The 26,563-nt window shown below is 37.8% G+C and overlaps 2 pseudogenes; both read right to left on the bottom strand.

Moving 5' to 3' along the window:
- Positions 1–2,246: 2,246 nt before the first annotated feature.
- Positions 2,247–3,185, bottom strand: LOC129627897 (olfactory receptor 5M8-like; annotated as a pseudogene).
- A 13,472-nt stretch (positions 3,186–16,657) lies between these two features.
- On the bottom strand, positions 16,658–17,627 carry LOC129628462 (olfactory receptor 5M11-like; annotated as a pseudogene).
- Positions 17,628–26,563: the final 8,936 nt, after the last annotated feature.

Below are 26,563 nucleotides of genomic sequence, written 5' to 3'. Positions count from 1 at the left end.
TCCTTAATTTGATGTCTATTCTAGCTCCTTGCTTTGTGTGAACCTTATAACTGGCCTCTTATATTCCATCAGATGATTATATTTAAAGTCTAGGTTACCTTAAGGCAACCTGTTGGCTTCAACATGTATAAAACACAAGTCTGCATGATTGGAAGAGGTAGTGATCAAGTTGAATATTTCTCATCACTACGAAATTTGAATTGCAGTAACTCTGCCTCTAAACAGGAAAAATAATTTCAGTTCCATGGGGTTTTCATTGAAAATAAGTATTTTTTACTCTTAATATTCTGTGAGATAAGATAAAGGACTGCATGGTTTGCAAATTGCTGTTCAAATGTGAACTATTATTATTATTATATTATATATAATGAATTCTGTTAGTATTTTATATTATTATAGCTGTGTTTTATGCAATATGGGTTGATCTAATAGTTTTAGACACGTGTATTATCAAGAAAACTGAGCACCAAAGAATTGATGCTTTTGAACTGCGGTGTTGGAGAAGACTCTTGAGTGTCCTCTAGACTGCAAGAAGATCCAACCAGTCAATACTAAAGGAAACCAGTCCTGAAAAGTCATTGGAAGGACATGCTGAAACTGAAACTCCAATACTTTGGCCACCTGATGCGAAGAACTAACTCATCTGAAAATACCCTGATGCTGGGAATGATTGGAGGCAGGAAGAAAAGGGGACAGCAGAGGATGAAATGGTTGGATGTCATCACCGACTTGATGCACATGAGTTTGAGCAATCTCTGGGAGTTGGTGATGGACAGGGAATCCTGGCATGCTGCAGTCCATGGGGTTGAAAAGAGACATGACTGAGCGACTGAACTGAACTGATTATCAAGTCACATTTTATCTCTTTGTGTATGTGAGTTAGTTGTTTTGCCATGTCCGACTTCTTTGCAATCCCATGGACTGTAGCTCACCAGGGTCCTCTGTCCATGAAATTCTCCAGGCAAAAATACTGGAGTGGATTTCCACTTCCTTATCTGGGGTTCCTGTAAAAATTAGAGTTGGATGCCTCAAGTCCAAGGGAGCTATGCATATCTATGTATATTTCTTTACATAGACTTTTAGGTAACCCTTGACCAGTTAATCTTGTTCCCCACCCATCCCCCGAAAGGTCCCATGAGAGGGGGGAAAGCCGGAGATAGATCATGAGAGAAAAGTGTGATTTGCTGAAGACCTTATGTCTTGTGTGTTTCAGGCTAAGGAGAGTGCTGATGGAAGCAGTGTATAGTATGGAGCTGATGGATAAGTGTAAAGGACTGAGACATACTGTTGACTGAATGAGTTCATGGAGGTTCAGAAAAGGTCACAGCAAGATAAACTGCAATGGCTTGTTGATTATTTTGAATTAAATTTACTTGAGAAATACCTATTGAAAAATAATTAAAAACATATTCTAGTCCTCCACTTTTCCTCAAAGGTGGAAAGTAAATCTCAGCTGTGAGGGTACCCTCCGAATACCAGGAAGATGGAAATCATCCTTATCACCAGAGTTAGAGAATTCAAGTCAAAGAAACTGTAAGCCAACAGTGACGTTCATTAGATCACAATCCCAAACACAAGTCCCTTTGTTTTTTTAAATCTTCACAAATAATTGTCTTTGTCTGGAACTGATAAATAAAAAATTTGCTTTTGTCACTTTGGGTGTCTGTTTCTATGAGAACTCTGTACATATGAGATTTTTTTTTTTCTCCTCTTTATGTATCTGTGTAAACTTAATCATAGACCAGTCAAAATAACTCAAACAAGGTTAGGAGGGCATTTTTTCCCTTTTTGAAAGTTCAAGTGCTCATTTCCAGTGGTAAGGAAGGCATGCTTATTTAGTAAAGTTGAGTAGAAATAATTTTTGAAAGTTATCACCTACATTTTATAGTAAATCACCCCCATTAAGAGACAGTCTAAAACAATGACCAATTCCTTCCAAAAAGAAAATACTATTCTAGGATTAATATTTTTATCCTCCAAGATATAAATTAACTTTTTCACTGACATTGATTCCTCAATGTATACATTCTTACTTTTGGGTCTGGGCAAGCAAATGTTTCTTGGAGAATTCAAAATTCTTGTTTATTGACATAGATACTCAAATATATTTTAGCAAGATTTTCTCCATGGAAATTTCCCCCATCTCTTCAAGAAGTGGATATATATTTGGACAAATTACTGAACTAAGCAATAGGAAGAAGTCATTCTATAGAAAATAAAAAATCTTAAGAACATTAGCATTGAGTTCACTTATTAATAGAAAGCAATTTCCTGGTGAGCAGTTCTTTCATTGAAGCTTCTTTCACATCCTTGTTCCTCAGGCTGTAGATCACATGGTTCAGCACAGAGATCACTGTGGTGTAGAACACAGCCACCATTTACCCCTGCTGCATGGACTCTTCTGAAGAGGGTCTAAGATGCATGAAGAAAAGAGTTGAATAGCAGATGGTGAAAGCTGTCAGATGGGAGCCACAGATAAAGACAGCTTTGTGCATGCCTTCTGTGGAACGGATCCTCAATGTGGCAGGAAAAATGTAGACATAAGAAGTGAGGATGATGAAGAGAGAACAAGTGAAGTTAAAACCAGCCACAACAAACATGGACAAGTCTTTGTTATAATCAGAACAAGCCAGCTTAATTAGCGGTGGGTCAGCACAGTAAAGTGATTAATTTCATTGTGACCTCAGAAGGCTAGGCTGTAGGTCCACATGGTTTCCATCAGGCCAGTGAGCGCTCCATATACATAAGGCACCATGATGAGGGATGTGCACACACACTTAGACATTCTGCTGTCATAAAGCAGAAGGTTGCAAATGGCCATGTACCGATCAAAGGCCATGACAGCCAGGATGTAGATCCCTACATGGACCAAGGCAATAAAAAAGCAACAATGAACCATGAAAGCTGTATAAGAAATGGTTTTCCTCTCTGATAAGAAAATTCCCAACATCTTTGGAGTCACATTGGAAGAGAAACACAGATCTACAAAGGACAAATGGCTCAGGAAAAAGTACATTGGGGTGTGGAGGCGGGCATCAACCCTGATAAGGACAATCATGCCCAGGTTTCCTGACACTGTGACCATATAAATGGTGAAAAACAGCACAGAAGAGAATATGCAATTCCTGGGTACTAGTTAGTCCAAGGAGAATGAACTGAGTCACTGGGGTGAAGTTTCTTCTCATAATTTCCTCCATGAGATATTGACCTTTGCATTTATATTGGATTACAATAAAGTGGAAAAATTAATATTACTATGTCACTAATGACTTTCTCACCAATTTCTTTTCCTTCTCTTTCTGTTTTATTACCCTGTTTCAACTCTTGTTCATTCTCAGTCTGGCACTGAAATCTTGTGGTATTCAAAGAATCTCTTTCATTTTTGACATGGCCCTCCATTACTTTTCATTTCCTTATTTTTCATTTCCCTTCTAATTGTGCTTCTCTCACTTTTTTCTTTATCCCCTTTCTCCTTCTCTTTCTCTGCCCTGGTCTTTTTGTTTGAAAAATATGCTTTATGTGCATAGACATCCTCATATATCACAGTCAGCTTTGTTTATCTTTATATCTAATTATATAAACAGGTGAGAAAGAGTTAGAAAGAGAAAAGACTATGGTATCAAAGAACAATATTTTCCCAAAAAACCTATTTCTTTTTGGATAATTTTCACATAATCAATTCCTTACTGGAGAATACAAAATAATTACGTTGGGTAAGTTTTATGCTTTCCAACTTTTTCAGATTCAATAAACAAGAATTTTCTAGGTGAATAGCTGGAATTTTCCTTCACTTTGTTCAAAAATATATACATAATTATATTCTGACAGTTGGCCAGTTTTTAAATTCTCCAGCCATTAGCATACCATTAAGATATTTTATAGAGAATTTACCACTGCTTGGAGTTGGCAGTGATGAAAATTCTCTCTTCCCGGTCTCAGTTCTGGTTTCACTGTGAAATCTGAGGGCCAAGATTCCTGGTTCAAAGAGGAATATTCAGAAATCAAATGCTGGCCCACGGATATCTTACATGAGTCAGTTTGTAACTTAAGGTGGTCACTTGAATGCAAACTATTTTTGCATTAAACTGATTGCAGGGTGACTTAAAGGCCAGCTGAACCTGCAAAGGAAGACTGACTCTATGAAGTCTGAGCTGACCTGTCTCCAGACTCCTTGGGTTTTTTCTTTATGCCTGGTATTCTGGCTACACATTGATCTGCAAGGCCATGTGTTTCCAAACCAGTTTATTTTTTGCTTAAGAAAGCTAGAGTTGACTTCTGTTTTGGCAAGAAATAAAGAAAAAAAAAACATACTAACAATAACTAAAATATTAGTGTTTGCTTTTCTATGTAGACTTCATCTATATTCACTAAAAGTCTACACTTTTCTGGTCATTGGCATTTCTTTTTTTCCATCTAGTTATTTATAAATCATAAGCCTAATGTTGGTATTATAAATGATTGAACAAATAAATAGGCTTTTGATGGTTATAAATACACATAGAATAGAGAAATCTACCTACCAATGAGGGAAGAGCTGTCTTCAGAAAGAATATCAATGGCTCTCTGAGGAATGATGAAGGCAGAATCTATATCATTTGTAGGTTGATACCGTTTTCCTAAGAGACTGCACAAACAAGTGAGGGTGAAATAATTATTTTTTAAGATAATTATTCTTCAATACATGAGTTCTCTGGAGAAATAACAACTGGGTACAATGCAGATTTTCCATGGGACCCAGCCTTCAGTCTCAATATTTTTCTTCTTACATTGGGAAGTCCACACCGTAGTATTGATGTCTGCCATGGATGCTCATCATGCATTATATTTGCCATAATATCAGCTTAATGCAATTTCTTCCACACCATTACCATAACTTTGTGTCACGATATGTTACCACCTTACTTAGTCTTATGGGTTGAATTTTGTTCCTTTATAATCCATATATCAAAATCTCTACTGTCAGTACTTCAGAATATGTCTGAATTTGGAGATAGCATCTTTAAAGAGGAAATTAAAGTGTCATGAGTTCATATGAGTGGGTCCCAACCCAAGAAGACTGCTGTCTTTATTATTATTATTTTTAAAGAGATTAATACATAGAAACATACAGAGGATAGAGCCCCTACAGACACAGGGAAATGACAGCCATCTGCAAGCCAGACAGGGGCTTCAGAATGAAACCAACCCTACTGACACTTTGATCTTGAATTTATAACCTCCAAACTAGGAGAAAATCCATCTCTCTGGTTTAAGCCTCCCAGTGTGTGGTACTTAGTTATGGCAGCCCTAGCAAATCGATATGCTCTGTGTTTTACAAACAGAATGCTTTGATAATGGAATTAAGCTTTGCTTCTTTGAAGATTAGTATCATTTTTTTATTTATGTTTAATCTTTATAGTGAAGTTTAATACACACATGAAAAATGTTCACAGCACAAACACGTACAGCCTAATGAATTGTTAACACAATAAGCAAACTTATAAGACCTGTTTCAAAAGCAAGGAGAAGATTAACACTACTTCAGACCACATATCACCTCTTTTCTCTGTTACTATCCCTCAAGTTAGCTATATATTCACTTTTAATGGGCTTCCCTGGTGGCTCAGATGGTGAAGAATCTGCCTGCAGTGTGGGAGACCTGGATTCAATCCCTGGGTCAGAAAGATCCCCTGGAGAAGGAATTGACAACCCACTCTAGCTTTCTTGCCTGGAGAACCCCATGGACAGAGAAGCCTGACAGACCATGGGGTGTCAAAGAGTCAGAAACAACTGAGCAACTACATAATGTGATGATGATGTGATCATTTGTATCACTGTAGATCCCTTGTGTTGGTTTCTGAATTTTACATAACTGGAATCAAACAGTATATATTCTTACATGTATTGTCTTTTAGTGAACTCTAGATGTCTGGTTATCATGTGGATTATTGTCTTAGTTTGCTTGGACTGTTATAGTAAAAATACCATAAAAAATAGCTTTTCTTTTTACCCTGAGAGGTTAGTGGAACTCAGCTTTTGTTCAGTGATTTGGAAAACAAGGGTGATTCATGGCAATGCATATTAGGATCTTTACAAGAGGTAACTGGTCAACACAGCACTAAATCTGTAAATAAATGGGGAGTTAAAGTGACAGCAAAGATAAAGAGAGGATAAATAACCTATTGGGCTTCCCTGGTGACTCAGCAGTAAAAAGTCTACCTGCAGTGCAGGAGCTGATGGAGACTCAGGTTTGACACCTGGAGAATTCATGGACAGATGACCCTGGCTGGCTATATTCCATAGGGTAGCAAAGAGTTGGACACAACTGAAGAGATTTAGTACACATGCAAATTACCAATTCATATATATATATATATATATATATATATATATATATATATAGTAAAGTGTATCCCCAGATGAAAGCAAAGAACTACACATCTTAGTGAGGAATAAAAGTAGTCTGGGAAGGGGACTATCATTTGCCAGATTAACAATGGTGGCCACTCCTATAGTAACTCTCTACCTTGGCTAAAAGAATTCATTGTTCTTCACTGAATTCTTATCTCAGAAACATAACAAATAATGGCAGTCTTACACCCTTCCTTTCACTACTCAGGTTTGAAAGTATTTAAGGTTCCTATCTATAACAAATTTCAGTTCAGTTCAGTTAGTCTCTCAGTCATGTCCGACTCTTTGCAACCCCATGGACTGCAGCATGCCAGGCCTCCCTGTCCATCACCAAATCCTGGTGTTGACCCAAACTCATACCCATTGAGTTGGTGATGCCACCCAACCATCTCATCCTCTGTCATCCCCTTCTCCTCCTGCCCTCAATCTTTCCCAGCATCAGGGTCTTTTCCAATGAGTCAGCTCTTCTCATCTGGTAGCCAAAGTATTGGAGTTTCAGCTTCAACATCAGTCCTTCCAATGAACACCCAGGACTGATCTCCTTTAGGATGGACTGGTTGGATCTCTTTGCAGTCCAAGGGACTCTCAAGAGTCTTCTCCAACACCACAGTTCAAAAGCATCAATTCTTCAGCACACAGCTTTCTTCACAGTCCAGCTCTCACATCCATACATGACCACTGGAAAAACCATAGCCTTGATGATGTCCGAGGTTAGGGGCAGAGGCCGAGAGGAGCTACCCCATGCCTGAGATCAGGGGCAGCGGCCGGGAGGAGCTACCCCAAGTCCGAGGAGTGGTGGCTGCCCGGGAGTAGAAGGGCCAAGAGGAGCTACTCCACGTTTAAGGTCAGGAGGGGTGGCTGTGAGGAGATACCTCTCCTCCAAGGTAAGGAATAGCAGCTGCACTTTGCTGGAGCAGCTGTGAAGAGATACCCCATGTCCAAGGTAAGAGAAACCCGAGTAAGACGGTAGGTGTTGCAAGAGGCATCAGAGGGCAGACACACAGACCATAATCACAGAAAACTAGTCAATCTAATCACACGGACCACAGCTTTGTCTAATTCAATGAAACTAAGCCATGCTGTGCACAGCCACACAAGACAGGCAGGTCAAGGTGGAGAGGTCTGACAGAATGTGGTCCACTGGAGAAGGGAATGGCAAACCACTTCAGTATTCTTGCCTTGAGAACCCCATGAATAGTATGAAAAGGCAAAATGATAGGATACTGAAAGAGGAACTACCCAGGTTGGGAGGTGCCAAAATTGCTACTGGAGATCACTGGAGAAATAACTAACCTTCCTAACAGCATATAGTTCAATTAATTCAATATAGGTCAATTTATATAATAAATAGTTCAATTATCTTCCTTACAGACTTACAATGTCCAGAAGTTATAAAACAAACAAACAAAAAAAACTAATCAACAGAGATAGAATCATTCTTAATGGAAAGTTTGAGTGAGTGAGTGAGTGAAGTCACTCAGTCATGTCCGACTCTTTGTGACTCTGTGGACTGTAGCCCACCAGGTTCCTCCATCCATGGGATTCTCAAGGCAAGAGTACTGCAATGGGTTGCCATTTCTTCCTCCAGGGGATCTTCCCGACCCAGAGATTGAACCCAGGTCTCCTGCATTGTAGGCAGATGCTTTACCATCTGAGCCACCAGGGGCGTCTTAAGAGCTCAGATCTTAAGAGATTCCAAATTTAAAGAGATATTATAATTTATTGTTTTTTATGTAAAACTTACAAAATACAGCATTGGCAAATAATCTGAATTTTAAATCTATTCTTAACCAGAGCATAACAAAAGAAATCTGTGTGCTTGATCTATTGAAATGCAGATAACAATATATTGACTATATTTCCAGTATCTAAGTTTTTCCTAGAGACTGAATGAAGTACCCTCAGAAGTTAGCTACTTTAATTTTGTGATACTTCCAAGATGGCATATGAATTAGTCACTATAATAAGATAATCTTTGTACCCAAACAGCAGTTGGCCCTACATGTATGAGAGTTACTTTGCCAGAGAAATAAAGGTAAATGGTAACAGTGCTTGCCTCAAAAGATCTGTTTGGTGTCTTCATGGTAAAGGAGATAAATGAAGAGAAAATTAACATTAGAAGTGATTAGTTCAATAATAAAGATTTGAATGGAGTAATTCATTGTGTTCTAGAATCAGTATATGGATCAAAGAATAATAACAGTATATGGATCAAAGAATAATAACATTTAACAAGAGCTTGAAGGAAAACTAAGTATTTTCTACAAGGACAAGGGTAAAGAGTACTTTCAGATAGAGTGAACATGCAGAGACAAAAGGCTTTCAAGAGAAATCAAATAAACCCATAGGTATATTTTCAAGGATGAATTTTCTACAAAGATGAATTTTTTATAGTACAAACGAAAACATTTTAAATAAAATGTTTTTATTTTATTGGCAAACAGTCAAATAAACTGAAAGTCCCTGTAACAGGCTAAGAAGCATGAATACTCTTGAAAGCTACAAGGTAGCAAATCTCTGAATTTTTCTGGAATGTATGTGTTACTCCCAAATTATGGAGATGGACTAGATCCAACAATTTATGTTAATTTGTCAAAGAAATAATTTGCAAGGCTTAAATCTATACCTTTGGTCTTTGGGAGGAAAATACAGTAATTAGAGAATCAGAATTTATGTAAATAACAGGAGTACTCTTTCCAGAGCACTTGGATTTCTCTGGCTTATTGGTACAGAATCCACTTGCAATATAGGTAGACCCGGGTTCAGTCCCTGGGTGGGGAAGATCTCCTGGAGTATGAAATGGCAGCCCACTCCAATATTCTTGCCTGGAAATCCCATGGATGATGCAGTCAATGGGGCACAAAGAGTCAGGCATGACTGAGCGACTAATTCTTTCACCCAGAATGATGGGTCCCTTTGGAAAATATTCATTTAGAATATACAAAGCTTCCATTGCAATGGCATAAAAATACTTATCTAATCTTTACATCTCTACACTTATGTCCTAAATACTAGCACCTGTTTGGTCACTGCATTACATTTAACAACTAATAAAAAAAAAAAATACAAAAAGTATCCTATAGACAAAGCTATAGTTTTTCCAGTAGTCATGCATGGATGTGAGAGTTGGACCATAAAGAAGGTTGAGTGCTGAAGAATTGACACTTTTGAACTACTGTGCTGGAAACTCTTGAGAGTCCCTTAGACAGCAAGGAGATCAAATCAGTCCATCCTAAAGGAAATCAGCCCTGAATACCCATTGGGAGGACTGATGCTGAAGCTGAAGCTCCAATACTTTGGTCACCTGATGCAAAGAGCTGACTCAATGGAAAAGATCCATATACTGGGGAAAATTGAAGACAAGAGGAGAAGGGGGCCACAGAGGATGTGATGGCTGAATGGCATCACTGACTCAATGGACAAGTGTTTGAGCAAACTTGGAGCTAGTGATGGACAGAGAATACTGCATGCTGCACTTCCTGGTGTCGCAAAGAGTCATACACAACTTAGCAACTGAACAACAAAAGACAAAAACAGATATAATCAAAAAATAAAAGAGACAATTTAATATGACTACTTCCTACTCTTTGCTTTAAATAGGTTCAATGACAACACTCCACAATTTAGGGAAAACAAAAGCAACAACAACTATATTTTGATAGGAGTATTTCCTCCCATGCACATGGTTGCTTCAATTTCATGAAGCAATTTTGCCTTTCTATTTTATTTTACCCTTATAAAAATCCTGCAACTGATATAAAAATGTATTAATAATGAGGATAATGGGGCAGAGATAAACAATGTTTGCTATAACCTGAGTTTTTTATATTACTATTTTCAAAGCAATTTAGCAGAGCTTCCCTGGTGGCTCAGTGGTAAAGAATCTGCCTGTCAACACGGCAGAGACGGGTTTGATCCCTGGTAGGACGATCCCACATCCTGCAGGACAGCTAAGCCTGTGAACTGTAACTACTGTGAAAGCAAATATTTTAAGTACTTTCAAATATTTATAATTTTCACACATTTTAAATTGTCTGTGTTGAAATTAGTAACATTAAGCTCTTTTTAAAACCATATCTCTCTGAGTTTCTCCTCCTCTCTCTTTTTCCACCTCTATTTTGCCATCCATGACACACACTATTATTGACTGCTTTAATTACATTTTTTGTCTCACAGACTTTAATGGCCTGTGGTAACTGGAAAACATAATTCTCAACATCTCAATTAAAAATTCTTTGAAAACTTAAATGCGCATCATACAAATAAAAATGGCATTAAAATTTTTTGATAAATTCAGTTGTTGCTTTAGAGCTAAAGCCTTTTTTTTTCCCCACTGAAAATATCTGAACTTTTAATAGAAATTCAATTGAAGATTGGTTCTGTTTCCATAAGCAAAAGCTTATAGAGCTTGAGATATGTCACAGACTCATGTGCAATGGCTATGAAAATAACCTTTGATAGCTTTCCATTTAACTTTTACTGCACCCAGTATTTCCTGTGGTTAGAAATATTGTTTATTTGATACTTATCAAAGTGGTAACTGAATCTATCCTCCACAACTCTTTCATTTTTGACTCCTTTTCTGATATGGAATACTAAGTAATTTGTATTAAATTATTGTATCAGCTATACCTCAATATGAAATTAAAAGTTTAAAGTTTGGGGAAAAATTATTGGAGACATTGCTGAACTAGTTTTAAAATAACCATGAATATCTTGCTTTCTGTTGGAGAAATATCACACACAAATATTAAGTAAACTTCAGTAAGGCAATGAACTAGGCTTCCTTCGAAAAATGATTTTCTTGTGTGACATTGATATCTTTTTTTTTTTTTTATGTCCAGCTTGAAAGTCTGGGTCATTAGTGGTCAAGGTAGGTAGTAACCATATTTTGAAAGTCTAGGTTACTTTCCTTTTCTCAAGAAATATAACTGAAAAAAACTCCACTTTAGGTTTCACTAACTGCCGGGAGCCGGCGAGAGACATTCCACTCGTGACAAAGGTCATGAGGAAGGAGGCTCGGCATACGCAAAGGCGGGATCGAGCCTCGGGAGTCCCCCCGGATATTCTCGAGCATCTACCCCAAAAACCAGAGTCTGCCTACTTTATTGCTTTGTGCTCTCACCTCTGACTTTACTGGGGCTGTCCCCCACCACCATCTCACTCTCTCTGTCAAAGAGTTAACTTACAGCTCCAATTAATAATGTTCCTGGGCAATTAGGAGTGTTTAAATCCAAACCCCTCAGATGGCTCTCTAACTCGCCTGACAAGTTTACCCGAACACCTACAGCTATGCATACGATTGTTTACAGTCTCCCAGCCTCGAGAGGCACGGGAAGCTTAAGATATTCAAATAGCTTAGAGCCTCTCAGAGAGTTAGAAACTGTCAGAATAAAACTAGTAAAAGATTTCATTGATGAGCCAATGCTTGTTGCCAAGTTTCCACATCCCCTAAATTGTATCCTTGAATGTGTAATAACTAATATAGTTGGTATGTAGAAAAAATAAGTAGTGGCCTTGGTGTTAGTAAATTTAGTGCCTTAAGGTAATAAATTCTTTCTTTGTTGTAAACCCATTACACATCCGCCCTATAGGAATGCAATTTTATCTTTGAAAGATGGCGCCAAACCTTAAAATAATTACTCTTAGAGAAAATAAGTCTTTGTTGGTAAATCCTTGTCAAGAGTCATAAAATGTTAATAGGCCTTCTGGCCAGAAGATGATGTAAATCACCTAAACCATTTGTATACGATAAATTTGCAGGAAAGAAACCCTGGTTTTTGATAAGGATCAAAGACTGCTGACTTTGCATCCCCTATTATCCTCTATGTGTAATTTAGGGTATATAAGCCCCTGTTGAAAATAAAGCTAGGGGCCTTGCTTGCCAAAGCTTGGTCTCCCCATGTCATTCTTCCCTTTAAGTTCCAGCTGAGTCTCCATCTGGAGTGCGGAACCCACCATGCTTACTAATTATGCCTGGGCTTCTAAGATCTGACCGGGGAGGCCTCAGTGTCTCCTCTCCTTTGGGAGAATGGAAGGACGCCTGCGGCCTACGTAAGTGGTGCAAACTTCTTGTCTTGAAGTTTTATTGGTCTCCCGCGTAAACCAAGCTACTCAGCCTCTTTTCTCCACTGAATTTTCCTACTGAGCTATCCTCATTCTATTACTCTTTATATCTTTGATAAATATGTAAATAGTCGCCGACTCCGTCTCTCCTTCGAATACCCTGGATCAGCCGGGGCTGGACCTTGGCAACTAACTCAATAATGTGAAACTGCTTTCCTCTGGATTGGAACAAACCAGAGTAAGCTAAGTAACAGAGAAAATATAAATGTGTTTATCCTAATGAATTTGATTCACAAGGATATTGATATCCATATATGTTTATACTTTGCTATGTACAGATGTAAGAAAAAAAGTTTTACTTGCAATTTAGTAGGAATTATTGATCCAAAAACCAGAGGTACCATTTATGGTAAATTGATAAACATAGTAAATATTTGGTAGACTCTTGAAATTCCAAGAATTTCCTCTTCTCCCTCACCAAGAAAAACAAACCACCACAACAAAAATATCAATTAGTGAAAGTTCAAAGCTCACCCCTTCAAGCGACACTGTTACCTGGCAAACTACTCATTGAAATGTTTGTAGGAGAAAAGTTTGCGCCCTTCTGGGTCAATTTAAAATAATGTAACAGACACATTTTGAACTGTTGTCACATTTACTAAAAAAATTTAAGTGCCCAAGGCTACAATTTTGTGGCCATTTAAGATGAAACGAGTACAAGAATAGGGTATACTGAAGCCAAGGAAAGGACAACAGGAAGTGGAAGTGAGTTATTGAAATTCAGTTTCAATCTCAGCTGGTCATAAAGACCTAGATAAGTCTCTAAGAATAGATTGGCAAGTGATGATATTTTAAGATAGTAAATGAAGAAGACAGATAAGTCATGTAGTTGATGGACTCATGCATCTCAAGTGAATATAAACTTCCCAAGGGGAGCCGCCCTTGTCTGCTGTGCCGCAGTAACCTCCAGCTCTTCTCCCTCCTATGCCTTTCCAGTCCAATATCTCACAAATGTAAGGACAAGGTGCATTATCTGATTTCAGTACACACAGTGGTTTCCTACTACCCAATGCTATATCAATAAACCTCTCTTGAGTCTTCATTTATAAAATAATCTTTTTATCTTGCTGTTGATGACTTTCTCCCATGGACTTCAGAGTCCTCATCTATTCAATATCAGATTTTGTCTAAATAATTTTAAATGAGTTTTATTTTTTGCTAGAACGAGTATAATTCCTGCTGAATCTGTCTCTCTTTTAAATTATTTCATACAGGTTTTTTGGGGGGAGGGGTGGGATAGTCTTTCAACAGATATTATTTAAAAAGGTTTATATGATTGTCAAGTGCTCACTGTAATATGGTTACTCAGTGTCTGTTAAATACTGAATGAATGAAAATAATGTTATTTCTAGAATGATGAGTGTAAACGCAGACCAATCTAAATAAGAAATATATGCAGTGATTCATTTTAACTAGCTAAGACATTAAGATAGCTTTCAAAACTGCTTTTGTTGTCATCTGACTCCTACCTGGTGAAGATCCAAAACTTAAAGAGTAAGAGAAAATGCAGCTACAGAAGTCAGGATTTTCATTCCTACCTGACCCAGGGAAAGATTCTCTCAGAGATATTAGTCGCCCAAGTGATGAGTTTGCTAAGAATGATTTATACCTCCCGTATAATTTGGAGCTTTTATCCCTAAAGCATTTTTTAGCACACTCTGAAGAAATAAATGCAATGTTATTGCAAGAGAAATCTCCTGAGAAATATTAATTTATATGGATTTATACTCATTGGAGAAGGAAATGGCAACCCACTCCAGTACTCTTGCCTGGAGAATCCCATGGACAAAGGAGCTTGGTGGGCTACAGTCCACGGGTCGCAAAGAGTTGGACACGACTGAGTGACTTCACTTCACTTCACTTTCACTATACTCATTAGAGTCTTGGCATTTTCACCATGATATTGCATCATTTTGTAGTTATTTTGAACCTGATGGCTTTGGATTATCAAGAGATTTTTGCATTATGGATCACCACTTTTTTCAATTGGGTCAGTAGAACAATTAATAAAGATGGTTACATAATTCATACACTATGATGTTTCTGTGTTATCATTTCCATCTGAATGGTGTTTTAGTAAGCGCTTTCCCCTAAATTACTATTGAGTGAATGCTTGCTAAAAAGACTTTAATATCCAGAATTAAGTGATTAAATTATAAGACACAGGGAGAAAAATCACTTGGACAAGGTATCATAATGAGTTGTAGTAAAGTCAGTGCAAAGTGTGAGGTCCAGGTGTTGGAAAGTAATATTTTATGGAAACTTGATGAGCATGTAATTTAGCAATATTGCTTATTTGACCACAAATGAAAATATACAGGATAAAGGTGAAGATAGCATTACTGCATTTTCTTCCAATTTACCAAGTATTCAATTATTATCTTCTTCAAGAGATACAAAGATAAAAATGGTATAAACCCATGTGCTTAAGTAGTTCTTAGTCTAACTGGAAAATCTGGAGACAGGTGAATCTTTCAATACAACATATCATTCGAAGGGTATATTGAAATCAAAGCTCTCACTATGGTTTATACTATGTATGTATGTATATATATATATATATATATAGACTTATACAATGGAATATTATTCAGTCAAAATAAAAGAGGGTAACTGCCATTTGCTACAACATGAATGACCCTTGAGGATATTACATTAAGGGTAACAAGTCAAACAGAATGAAAAGTATTAAATACTCTGATCTTTTTGTGGAATCTACATCAGACTCACAGAAGTATAGAATGGAACTATGATTATCAGGACCTGGAGGGTAGGGAAATGAGAAGAAGTTGGCCAAAGGAACAAACTTCCAGCTATAAGACAAATTCTGGGAATCTAATATACAGCATAGTGGCAACACTTAACTATATGATATATATGTGGAAGTGCTAAGAGAGTAGGTGTTAAAGGTTTTCACCACCAAACAATAACAACAAGAAATTGTACTTGTGTGAAATGATAGATGTGACAACTAATATTATTATGATAATCATTTTGTAATACAATATATAAAAATATATACAATATCGCATCTTAAGCTTATACAATATTTTATGTCAAATACATACAATAAAGCTGGATAAACATAGTCCTAATAAATTTTCAAAGTTAAAATCATGAGATATATCATCTCTGAGAACAGAGATAAATTAAAAACATGTGATAAAATATCTCTTTATATCCCAAATATATGTTAATTAAGCACTGTCATTTAAATAGTGCACAAGTTAACAAAGACACAGAAATATATATATATATATATATATTACAAACTCAAGGATAAAATATAGCAAAGTGAATGACTTTCAGCTCAAGCAATATATATGTGAAATATATAAAGAGTTTGTATAAAAAAAGAAATGACTCAAATCAATATTTCAAATTTTTGTTAAAAAAAATCTAGAAAAGAAAGTAAAAGGTAATCCCAAGTAATCTACAAGTTTCAGATGAATGACACAAAAAGCATTTTTTCTTTCCCTAGACCTGAGTATGTGTATTCACACTTACAGATCTGAGGGAGAAAGTAGGTCCCTACAGATCAGAGGCCTCAAACCAGATCCACAAACAGCTGTCTGGGAAAAGAATGATTATATTCTCTCTTCTCATTCCAGACTGACCATCAAACAAGTGCATTCATAAGAACCAGAAAAGCAATCATGACCCATAGTTCACAGTTTTACTTAGTAAGTTAGGGGAAGAGCACATAAGGTTGGTCTTCTTAAAGATTCTTAGCCCCTCAAAACAGATGGTAATAAAAAGAGAATAAATTCAAAGAACTGAGCTCACAGCATGTGTATCCTGTTTACTATTATCAGCAGTAAGAGCATACCAGTGCTCCAGGGAATACATAGTAGGAATTTTCACTTAGAGGGGGGCTCCTCAAAATGAAATGCCTTCAAAGAACCTAAAATTTTGTTCTAAAAGCAGTTTTGAAATAGTTGATCTGGGGTGCATAACTCTATGCTTCATTTCTAACAATATCCAAGGAGACATTACTACTGCCAACCCAGGTAAACATATTGAAGGACAGCAGTCTAGACTAAGTACAGCCTATTTATTCTCAGCCCCAAGAACAATTGAAACACAGACACAAAGAATATGAAAACTGATCTTATAAATGTAGAGACATTTGAGCCAAAGATTAAGAGTTACAGTTTATTTGAAATTGAGGCATGGCCATCTTAGTGACCATATTTCTTCTGAGGATTCTCTTCAGTGGTTGTTTTACATCTTTGTTCCTCAGACTGTAGATCAATGGATTAAGTACTGGACTTACAAAGGTGTAGAAAACAGCTATTATCTTGGATTCTTCCACCGTCTTGTCTGTTGCTGGTCTTACATACATGCAGAAGAGTGTCCCATAAAATAGCGTTACAGCCATCATGTGGGAACCACAGGTGGAGAATGCCTTGTGCCTTCCTTCTGCTGATTTGATCCTGAGGATTGCAGTGAGAATTAAGGTGTAAGAAATCAGGATGATGAGGGAGCTGGAGAGGTTGAAGCCTGCTGATATCAACATGGCATGCTCTTTGACATAAGTATCAGAGCAAGAAAGCTTAATGAGTGGCGGGTCAACACAGTAGAAATGGTTGATGATGTTGGATCTACAGAAGGTCAAGTGGAAGGTCAGGATGGCCTTGAAGAGTCCATCTGAGAGCCATAGACATAAGGGAATGTGGCCAAGCTTATGCAGACGCACCTGGACATCTTCACACTGTAGTGCGGAGGGTTGCATATGGCCATGAAGCGGTCATAGGCCATTGCTGCCAGCATGTAAAACTCAGTGAGGAGAAGTGCTATGAAAAAAATAACTGTGCAAAACAACCAGCAAAGCTGATGGTCTTCTTCTGTGATACCAGATTAGTCAGCATCTGTGGGGCTGCAGTAGAGGTATAGCACAAGTCTACAAAGGATAAATGAGTGAGGAAGAAGTACATGGGTGTGTGAAGGTGAGAGTCCAGTCTGATTAACACCATCATGCCCAGGTTGCCTAGGAGGGTGGCAAGGTAAATGACCAGAAACAGTAAAAAGAGGAGAGACTGGAGCTCTGGGCGATCCATGAGCCCCAGAAGGATGAATTCTCTTAGTGTAGTGCCATTGGTTAGGGGCATTTTCTACACTTGAAACAAATGCAACCAAAGGAGATAAGAAGGTACACATTTTATTACAACTAAAATGATTTTCCTAAAACTCCAGATGTTATTTAAAATGAATATTGTCATACACTGCTGCTTTACTTCTATTAAGCCATTGTTTCAGTTTCTTTAATACTGAACTATTATTTTATTTCCATCTTTTACCTATTCTTGTATCTATAACTGTATCTATAGATAACTATGCTTCTAACCATAGCTATGTTCACAGGCACAAGTGAGCTGCATAATCGTTATCTCCTTGCACTATTTTTTCTTCTGCAACTCTACTTATCTTATAAGGCCAACTTCAAGGGTAGTCCCTTGTGATGCATTTCTCACTCTTCTATAATTATACCTGAGATTGAATTAATCCCCTTCTGTTTTATACTTCCCCAATACCCTATAAACTCTAATTTATTCTTCAGCACATTACATCACCAAAGGAGATCCACTTTCTACTCATGTGTTAGTTCTCCAGTTCAGTTCAGTTCAGTTCAGTCGCTCAGTCATGTCCGAATTTTTGCAACCCCATGGACTGCAACAGGCCAGGCTTCCCTGTCCATCATCAACTCCCGGAATTTACCCAAACTCATGTCCATTGAGTCAGCGAAGACATCCAACCATCTCATCCTCTACCGTCCTCTTCTCCTCCTGCCCTCAATCCCTCCCAGCATCAGGGTCTTTTCCAATGAGTCAACTCTTTGCATGAGGTGGCCAAAGTACTGGAGTTTCAGCTTCAGCATCAGTCCTTCCAATGAACACTCAGGACTGATCTCCTTTAGGATGGACTGGTTGGATCTCCTTGCAGTCCAAGGGACTCTCAAGAGTCTTCTCCAACACCACAGTTCAAAAGCATCAATTCTTCACCACTCAGCTTTCTTTATAGTCCAACACTCACATCTATAAGGGACTACTGGAAAAACCATAGCCTTGACTAGATGGACCTTTGTTGACAAAGTAATGTCTCTGTTTTTGAATATGCTATCTAGGTTGGTCATAACTTTCCTTCCAAGGAGAAAGCATCTTTAAATTTCATGGCTGCAGTCACCATCTGCAGTGATTTTGAACCCCCAAAAATAGTCAGTCACTGTTTCCACGGATTCCCCATCGATTCGCCATGAAGAGATGGGACTGAATGCCATGATCTTCGTTTTCTGAATGTTGAGCTTTAAGCCAACTTTTTCACTCTCCTCTTTCACTTTCATCAAGAAGCTCTTTAGTTCCTCTTCACTTTCTGCCATAAGGGTGGTGTCATCTACATATCTGAGGTTATTGATATTTCTCCCGGCAATCTTGGTTCCAGCTTGTGCTTCACCCAGCCCAAGGTTTCTAATGATATAGCCTGCACATAAGTTAAATAAGCAGGGTGACAATATGCAGGCTTGGCATACTCCTTTTTCTATTTGGAACCAGTCTGTTGTTCCATGTCCAGTCCTAACTGTTGCTTCCTGACCTGCATACAGGTTTCTCAAGAGGAAGGTCAGGTGGTCTGCTATTCCCATCTCTTGAAACATTTTCCACAGTTTATTGTGGTCCACAGAGTCAAATGCTCTGGCATAGTCAATAAAGCAGAAATAGATGTTTTTTTGAAACTCTCTTGCTTTTATGATGATCCCGCAGATGTTGGCAATTTGATCTCTGGTTCCTCTGTCTTTTCTAAAACCAGTTTGAAAATCTGAAAATTCATGGTTCATGTATTGCTGAAGCCTGGCTTGGAGAATTTTGAGCATTACTTTGCTAGTGTGTGAGATGTGTGCAATTGTGTGACAGTTTGAACACTCTTTGATATTGCCTCTTTGGGACTGGAATGAAAACTGACCTTTTTCAGGCCTATAGCCACTGCTGTTTTCCATATTTGCTGACATATTGAGTGCATCTTTTTCACAGCATCATCCTTTAGGATTTGAAATAGCTCAGCCTGGAATCTATCACCTACATTAGCTTTGTTCATAGTGATGATAGTGATACCTCCTGAGGCCTGCTTGACTTCACACTACAGGTTGTTTGACTCCAGGCGAGTGATGATACCATAGTGGTTATCTGGGGCATTAAGGTCTTTTTTGTATAGTTCGTCTGTGTATTCTTGCCACCTCTTCCTAATATCTTCTGCTTTGTTAGGTCCATACCATTTCTGTCCTTTATTTAGCCCGTCTTTTCATGAACTGCTTCCTGGGTATCGCCAATTTGCTTGAGGAATTCTCTAGTCTTGCCTAGTCTATTGTTTTCCTCTATTTCTTTTCACTGATCACTTGGGGTTGCTTTCTTATCTTTCCTTGCTATTCTTCTGAACTCTGTATTCAGATGAATATATCTTTCCTTTTCTCCTTTGCCTTTCACGTGTCTTCTTTTCTCAGCTATTTGTAAGATCTCCTCAGACAACCATTTTGCCTTTTTGTGTTTCTTCTTGGGGATGGTTTTGATCACTGCCTCCAGTACAATGTTATGAATACTCGTCCATAGTTCTCCAGGCACTCTACCTATCGATTTATTCCCTTGAATCTATTAACCTCCATGCTGCATGCTATATTACCACTCTGCCCTATCCTTGGTTAACATACTGCTTTCATTACCTACTAATATTTCTGTTGCCACCCCTAGACTTCAAACATTTTTGAAGGATGTGATACCCATAGCTATTAAGGTCCCTGGAGATATTAATTGAAGGGCAAATATGTGCTGAATAATTTAAGGAAAGTGCAGTGTTCGTTTAATTCAATGACTGTACAACAAATCTTGGCATTTATCTCTCAGGTAATTTTGCATTCATTGAAGATATAACTTTATCCCTAGAAACTGAAACTCTGTAGGGAGATGATATGGCATAAGGGATTCTCTTGTTTAAAAAATATAGGAAAGGAAACAGAATTGAAGTAGTTTTATATAGATCATAGGCGCTGAATACTTAGTATATGCCAGCATTAGGCTTATCACTTTACACGTATTAGCTTAATTAATCCTCATGAAACCATGGGCCATTAGTACTATTGTCTCCATTTTTTAGATTGAAAACTGAGGTTAGTAGAGGTTAATTAATTTCTCTGGGAGAGATAACTAATGAATTGTGAGGCTGGGATTCAAACATATATATATATATATATATATATATATATATATATATATATTTAATATCAAACAGTTTAGGAAAGAAATGTGATGAGTTTACATATTATTACATAGCCTCTGGAGGTTTGTGACATTGTACAGGAGACAGAAATCAAGACCATCTGCAAGAAAAAGAAATGGAAAAAAGCAAAATGATTGTCTGAGGAGGCCTAACAAATAGCTGTGAAAAGAAGGGAATGGAAAAGCAAAGGAGAAAAGGAAAGATATACCCATTTGAATGCAGACTTCCAAAGAATAGCAAGGAGAGATAAGAAAGCCTTCCTCAGTGATCAATGCAAAGAAATAGAGGAAAACAATAGACTGGGAAAGACTACAGATCTCTTCAAGAAAATTAGATACCAAGGGAACATTTCATGCAAATATGGGCTTGATAAAGGACAGAAATGGTATGGACCTAACAGAGGCAGACGATATTAATAAAATGTCGCAAGAATACACAGAAGAACTGTACAAAAAAGATCTTCATGACCCAGATAATCATGAAGGTGTGATCTCTCACACTCTCCTAGAGCCAGACATCCTGGAATGTGAAGTCAAGTGGCCCTTAGGAAGTATCACTACAAACAAAGCTAGTGGAGGTGGTGGAATTCCAGTTGAGCTATTTCAAATTCTAAAAGATGATGCCGTGAAAGTGCAGCACTCAATATGTCAGCAAATTTGGAAAACTCAGCAGTGGCCACAGAACTGGAAAAGGTCAGTTTTCATTCCAATCCCAAAGAAAGGCAATGCCAAAGAATGCTCAAACTACCGCAAAATTGCACTCGTCTCACAGGTAAAGTAATGCTCAAAATTCTGCAAGCCAGGCTTCAGCAATATGTGAACCATGAACTCCCAGATGTTCAAGCTGGTTTTAGAAAAGGCAGAGGAGTCAGACATCAGATTGCCAACATCCACTGGATCATCAAAAAAGCAAGAGAGTTCCAGAAAAAAACATCTATTTCTGCTTTATTGACTATGCCAAAGCCTTTGATTGCATGTGTCACAATAAACTGTGGAAAACTCTGAAGGAGATGGGAATACCAGACCACCTGACCTGCCTCTTGAGACACCTGTATGCAGGTCAGGAGACAACAGTTAGTGGCGGGGTCCAGCCCCAGCTGATCCAGGGTATTAGAAGGAGACACGGCGTAGGCGAGGGTCAGGGAACAACTGCTTAATTAAACGTTAATTAAGGATATAAAGAGTAATAGAATGAGGATAGCTCAGTAGGAAAATTCAGTGGAGAAAAGAGGCTGAGTAGCTTGGTTTATGCGTGGGACCAATAAAACTTCAAGACAAGAAGCTTGCACCACTTACATAGGCCGCAGGCATCCTTCCGTTCTCCCGAAGGAGAGGAGACACTGAGGCCTCCCCCGTCGGATCTTAGAAGCCCAGGCATAATTAGTAAGCATGGTGGGTTCCGCGCTCCAGATGGAGACTCAGCCAGAGTGAGAGAAAGAGCGACATGGGGAGACCAGTCTTTCGAGGAACTTATCCCAATTCTTTATTTCCATGGTCTACTTTTATACACTGAGATGTTATGCAAAAGTCACGTGGGGTCAGCAGTCCTGACTTTTATCAAAGTCAGGTGCTTCATACAAATGTATACAGAGGTCTTAGGGGTGTTGCATCATCTTCTGGCCGGGGGGCCTGCTGAAAATTTATGACCCTCTCCTTGTGACAGCGGTCAGTCAACCAGGACACTTATTTCTCCAGGGGTGATTATTCTTAAAACAGACGCCACCCAAATAAAGTTACATTCCTATAGGGTGAGGGTATAGTGGGTTTTAGTTAAGGAAAGAATTTACTTAGCCTAAGGTCTAACGTGATTTATATCAAAGGTTAATACTTATTTCTTCTATATATTCATTAATGTGTATTAAGGGCAGGGGATATGGAGACTTAGCAACAAACATTGGCTCAACAAATGAAAAACCCTTTACCAATACAATTTCTAATCAGCCCACTATACTTATACTAATGGTTTTCTAACTTCTCTAAAGAACCTGTTTTTAGAAGGTTTAAAGCATCTCGTGCCTTTCACGGTTGGGAGGCTGTGAACAATCACATGTGGCCGGACAAGCCTGTCAGGCAGGCTAGAGAACCTTCAGAGGAGTTTGTAGGTTGAAACATTCCTATCACACCCAGGAATTATTATTAACTGGAGCTCTAAGTTAACTCCTTCTCCGAAAGAGGTGGTGGGGGAGAGCCCCCCGTAAAGTCAGAGGTGTAGGTGAGAGCACAAAGTAGTAAAGTAGGCAGGCTCTGGTTATGGGGGTAGATGCTCAAGGATTTCCAGGGGGACTCCTGAGGCTCGATCCCACCTTTGCGTATGTCGAGCCTCCTTCCTCATGACCTTTGCCATGGGTGGAGTGCCTCACGCCGGCCCCCAACAAGTTAGAAATGGACATGGAAAAACAGACTGGTTCCAAATAGGAAAAGGAGTACATCAAGGCTGTATATTGTCACCCTGCTTATTTAACTTATATGCAGAGTACATCATGAGAAACACTGGGCTGGAAGAAGCACAATCTGGAATCAAGATTGCCTGGAGAAATATCAATAACCTCAGATATGCAGATGACACCACTCTTATGGCAGAAAGTGAAGAGGAACTAAAAATCCTCTTGATGAAAGTGAAAGGGAAGAGTGAAAAAGTTGGCTTAAAGCTCAACATTCAGAAAACGAAGATCATGGCATCTGGTCCCATCACTTCATGGGAAATAGATGGGAAAACAGTGGAAACAGTGTCAGACTTTATTTTTTTGGGCTCCAAAATCACTGCAGATGGTGATTGAAGCCATGAAATTAAAGACACTTACTCCTTGGAAGGAAAGTTATGACCAACCTAGGTAGCGTATTCAAAAGCAGAGACATTACTTTGCCAACAAAGTATCTAGTCAAGGCTATGGTTTTTCCAGGAGTCATGTATGGATGTGAGATTTGGACTGTAAAGAAAGCTGAGCGCCAAGGAATTGATGCTTTTGAACTGTGATGTTGGAGAAGACTCTTGAGAGTCCCTTGGACTGCAAGGAGATCCAACCAGTCCATTCTGAAGATCAGTCTTGGATGTTCTTTGGAAGAAATGATGCTAGAGCTTAAACTCCAGTACTTTGGCCACCTCATGAGAAGAGTTGACTCATTGGAAAAGACTCTGATGCTGGGAGGGATTGGGGGCAGGAAGAAAAGGGGATGACAGAAGATGAGATGGATGGATGGCATGACCGACTCGATGGATGTGAGTTTGAGTGAACTCTGGGAGATGGTGATGGACAGGGAGGCCTGGCACGCTGCAATTCATGGGGTCGCAAAGAGTCAGACATGACTGGGTGACTGAACTGAACTGTGTTCTCTTTATTAAATTAAATTCTTTCCTTTAAATTCTCTTCTGTTAATGAGTATAATTTTGTTTTGCCTCCAGAGTTTGACATCCATTCACCATGCTGTCTACCTCTCTGCCCTACCGTTGACTAACACACTCTGCTTTCATTACTTATATTTCTAGTGTCACTGCTAGAATTCAAATCTTTGTGAGCAGAGGTGTCATTTCCATAGCTAGCACAGTCCCTGGAGATAACAGTTATGAACCAATATGACCTAAATGCTAAAAGGACTGTGCAATGTGTATTTATTGAGAACTGTAAAACAACTCTTAGTTTTCCCACTCTCGGGTAAATCTGCATTTCATTGAATACATAATCTCAGCCCCCAAGATGAAAGTCTACAGAGAGAGGATTTGGGATTATGACAAACTTGTTTCAAAGTCACAGGAAGAAAACAAAAGGGGAGTAATTAGTTATAGATAACAGGCATTGAGTAATTAATATGTGCCAGCCTTAGGCTTAACAGCTACACACATATTAGCTCAGTTAAACTAACAAATGGTATAGGTTCTTAGTATTAGTACCTTCATGTTACAGATAGGAGACTGAAACAAGTAGAGGTTAATTAACTTTCCCTGGAACTTACAGTTAATACATTGTTAGGATGGGATCAAACAGATTATTAGTCAATGATATTGTATTGCTTTGAATAGAAATGCGGCAAGTTCACACAGTGCTGCACATTCTCTGGGTATAAAGGCATTCAGTTATCGATTAATCCATTCATTCATCCATCCACATAGTTGTCAAATATTCAGAGAAAATCTTCTGTTTGCCACTGTGTGGTCAATGGAGAAAGTGTAAGAAAAAGACAAAGATGGTTTTTGTCCTTCAAATGTTTCTGTTTCATGGTAGGAGGCATGAGGCATAGAAACTGTACAGTCAGATTCTAAATAAAAATTGAATAAAAATTATGTTGGAAAGTGGAAGGGAGTAGATCTTTCACTACTGAAAGAACTGTAATGCAAAGATCATAGTGATAGTTTATTAACTCAAGTGATATTTATTCAGAATATTTCTATTCTAGATTTTGTGATAAATTCTGACTTTAAATTAGTGAGCAAAGCTAGACAAGGACCTTGGACCTGGCCCTCATGACACTGAGAAGACTGGGGATAATATAATCATGAGTCAATCACAATGATAATATTAAAAATACAGTTTTTAAATTTCTATGAATTAAAGGTATATGATATTGTGAGAATATATTCTAATAGGATACTACTTTAAGAGATCAGCAAAGAGGCACTGAAAATACAAAAGCATAAATATAACTAAATCCCAAAAAACACTGAAACTGAATATTAGAAAATGAAAAAGATAGTATCTTACCCACAAAGAAATAACAAATAATCTGGTAATACATCCATCTGCATAGCCAAAAAAAAATAAGCCAGAATGTAAGATATTTTAAATACTGAAAGCAAGTATCTGTCTTTCTACATTCATACCCAAATAAATTCTCCTCTGAGAATGGACAAGTGATATTCTCAGATAAGTGGATAGAGAGGGACTCTCACTGAAAGAACTGATTAAGCATATATATCACACAGAAGAAAACTAAACCATAAATGAAGAGTGGGTGCCATATAATAGTGAGAGAAAAATTGACAAATGGCATGAAAGTTAAAGGAACATGAACATTGAATCACCATTTAATATAACTGTAATCATATACAATAAAGATAATATTTAAAGTTCATTAATAAATAATTTACTATTGATGATTTATTCTATACCTGCAAATGACAGTTTATAAGTTAGAAGCAGGATGAATTTATAATTAAAATATTGTATATCCCTTTTATTATTTAATAACAAAGTAGATGAACTGATTAATGAAGACTAAGTTAAGACAAGTATGCATACACAATTTAAGGGAACTTACTAATAATAGAAAATAGAATGTGTCATAGTCAAACAAGGATTAAAAAGGAAAGAAAGTTGCAAAATATGATTTAATTCACAGAAGGTAAAGAGGAGAAAAAGCATAAAGAAGTTTGTGAAAAGCACAAACTAAGTTGTCAGAAATATTCAAAAGTGTAAATATCCACAATAAAATAAGAAATAATGATCAAAAGGACTCTGGGCCTGAAAATAAAAAAGTAAAAATAAACATACTGGATATAACCAACTAAAAACAAAAAAATAAACAGCCAAGTATATGAGAATATCAGACAAATCAGACGTTTAGACTTTCTACATCATAGAAGGGATAGAAAGTATAAGTGATAAAAGGAATAATACCAGTTCAGTAGTTGATAAGACCTAATAATATAGTCTCAATAGTTTTAAAAACTACAAAAGAAAATAGGCAAGTCCAGATCATCGTTCTCCATTTTCATGTCTGAAAATTCAAACATCTGTAAGGACACTGAAGATCTGATAAAAGAAAATTCACTGGATAGACTTAATAGGACCCTGCTC

The sequence above is a fragment of the Bubalus kerabau genome, chromosome 15 (genome assembly GCF_029407905.1).
Source record: "Bubalus kerabau isolate K-KA32 ecotype Philippines breed swamp buffalo chromosome 15, PCC_UOA_SB_1v2, whole genome shotgun sequence".
NCBI lineage: Eukaryota > Metazoa > Chordata > Mammalia > Artiodactyla > Bovidae > Bubalus > Bubalus kerabau.
This window is presented reverse-complemented; position numbering and strand designations above follow the sequence as displayed.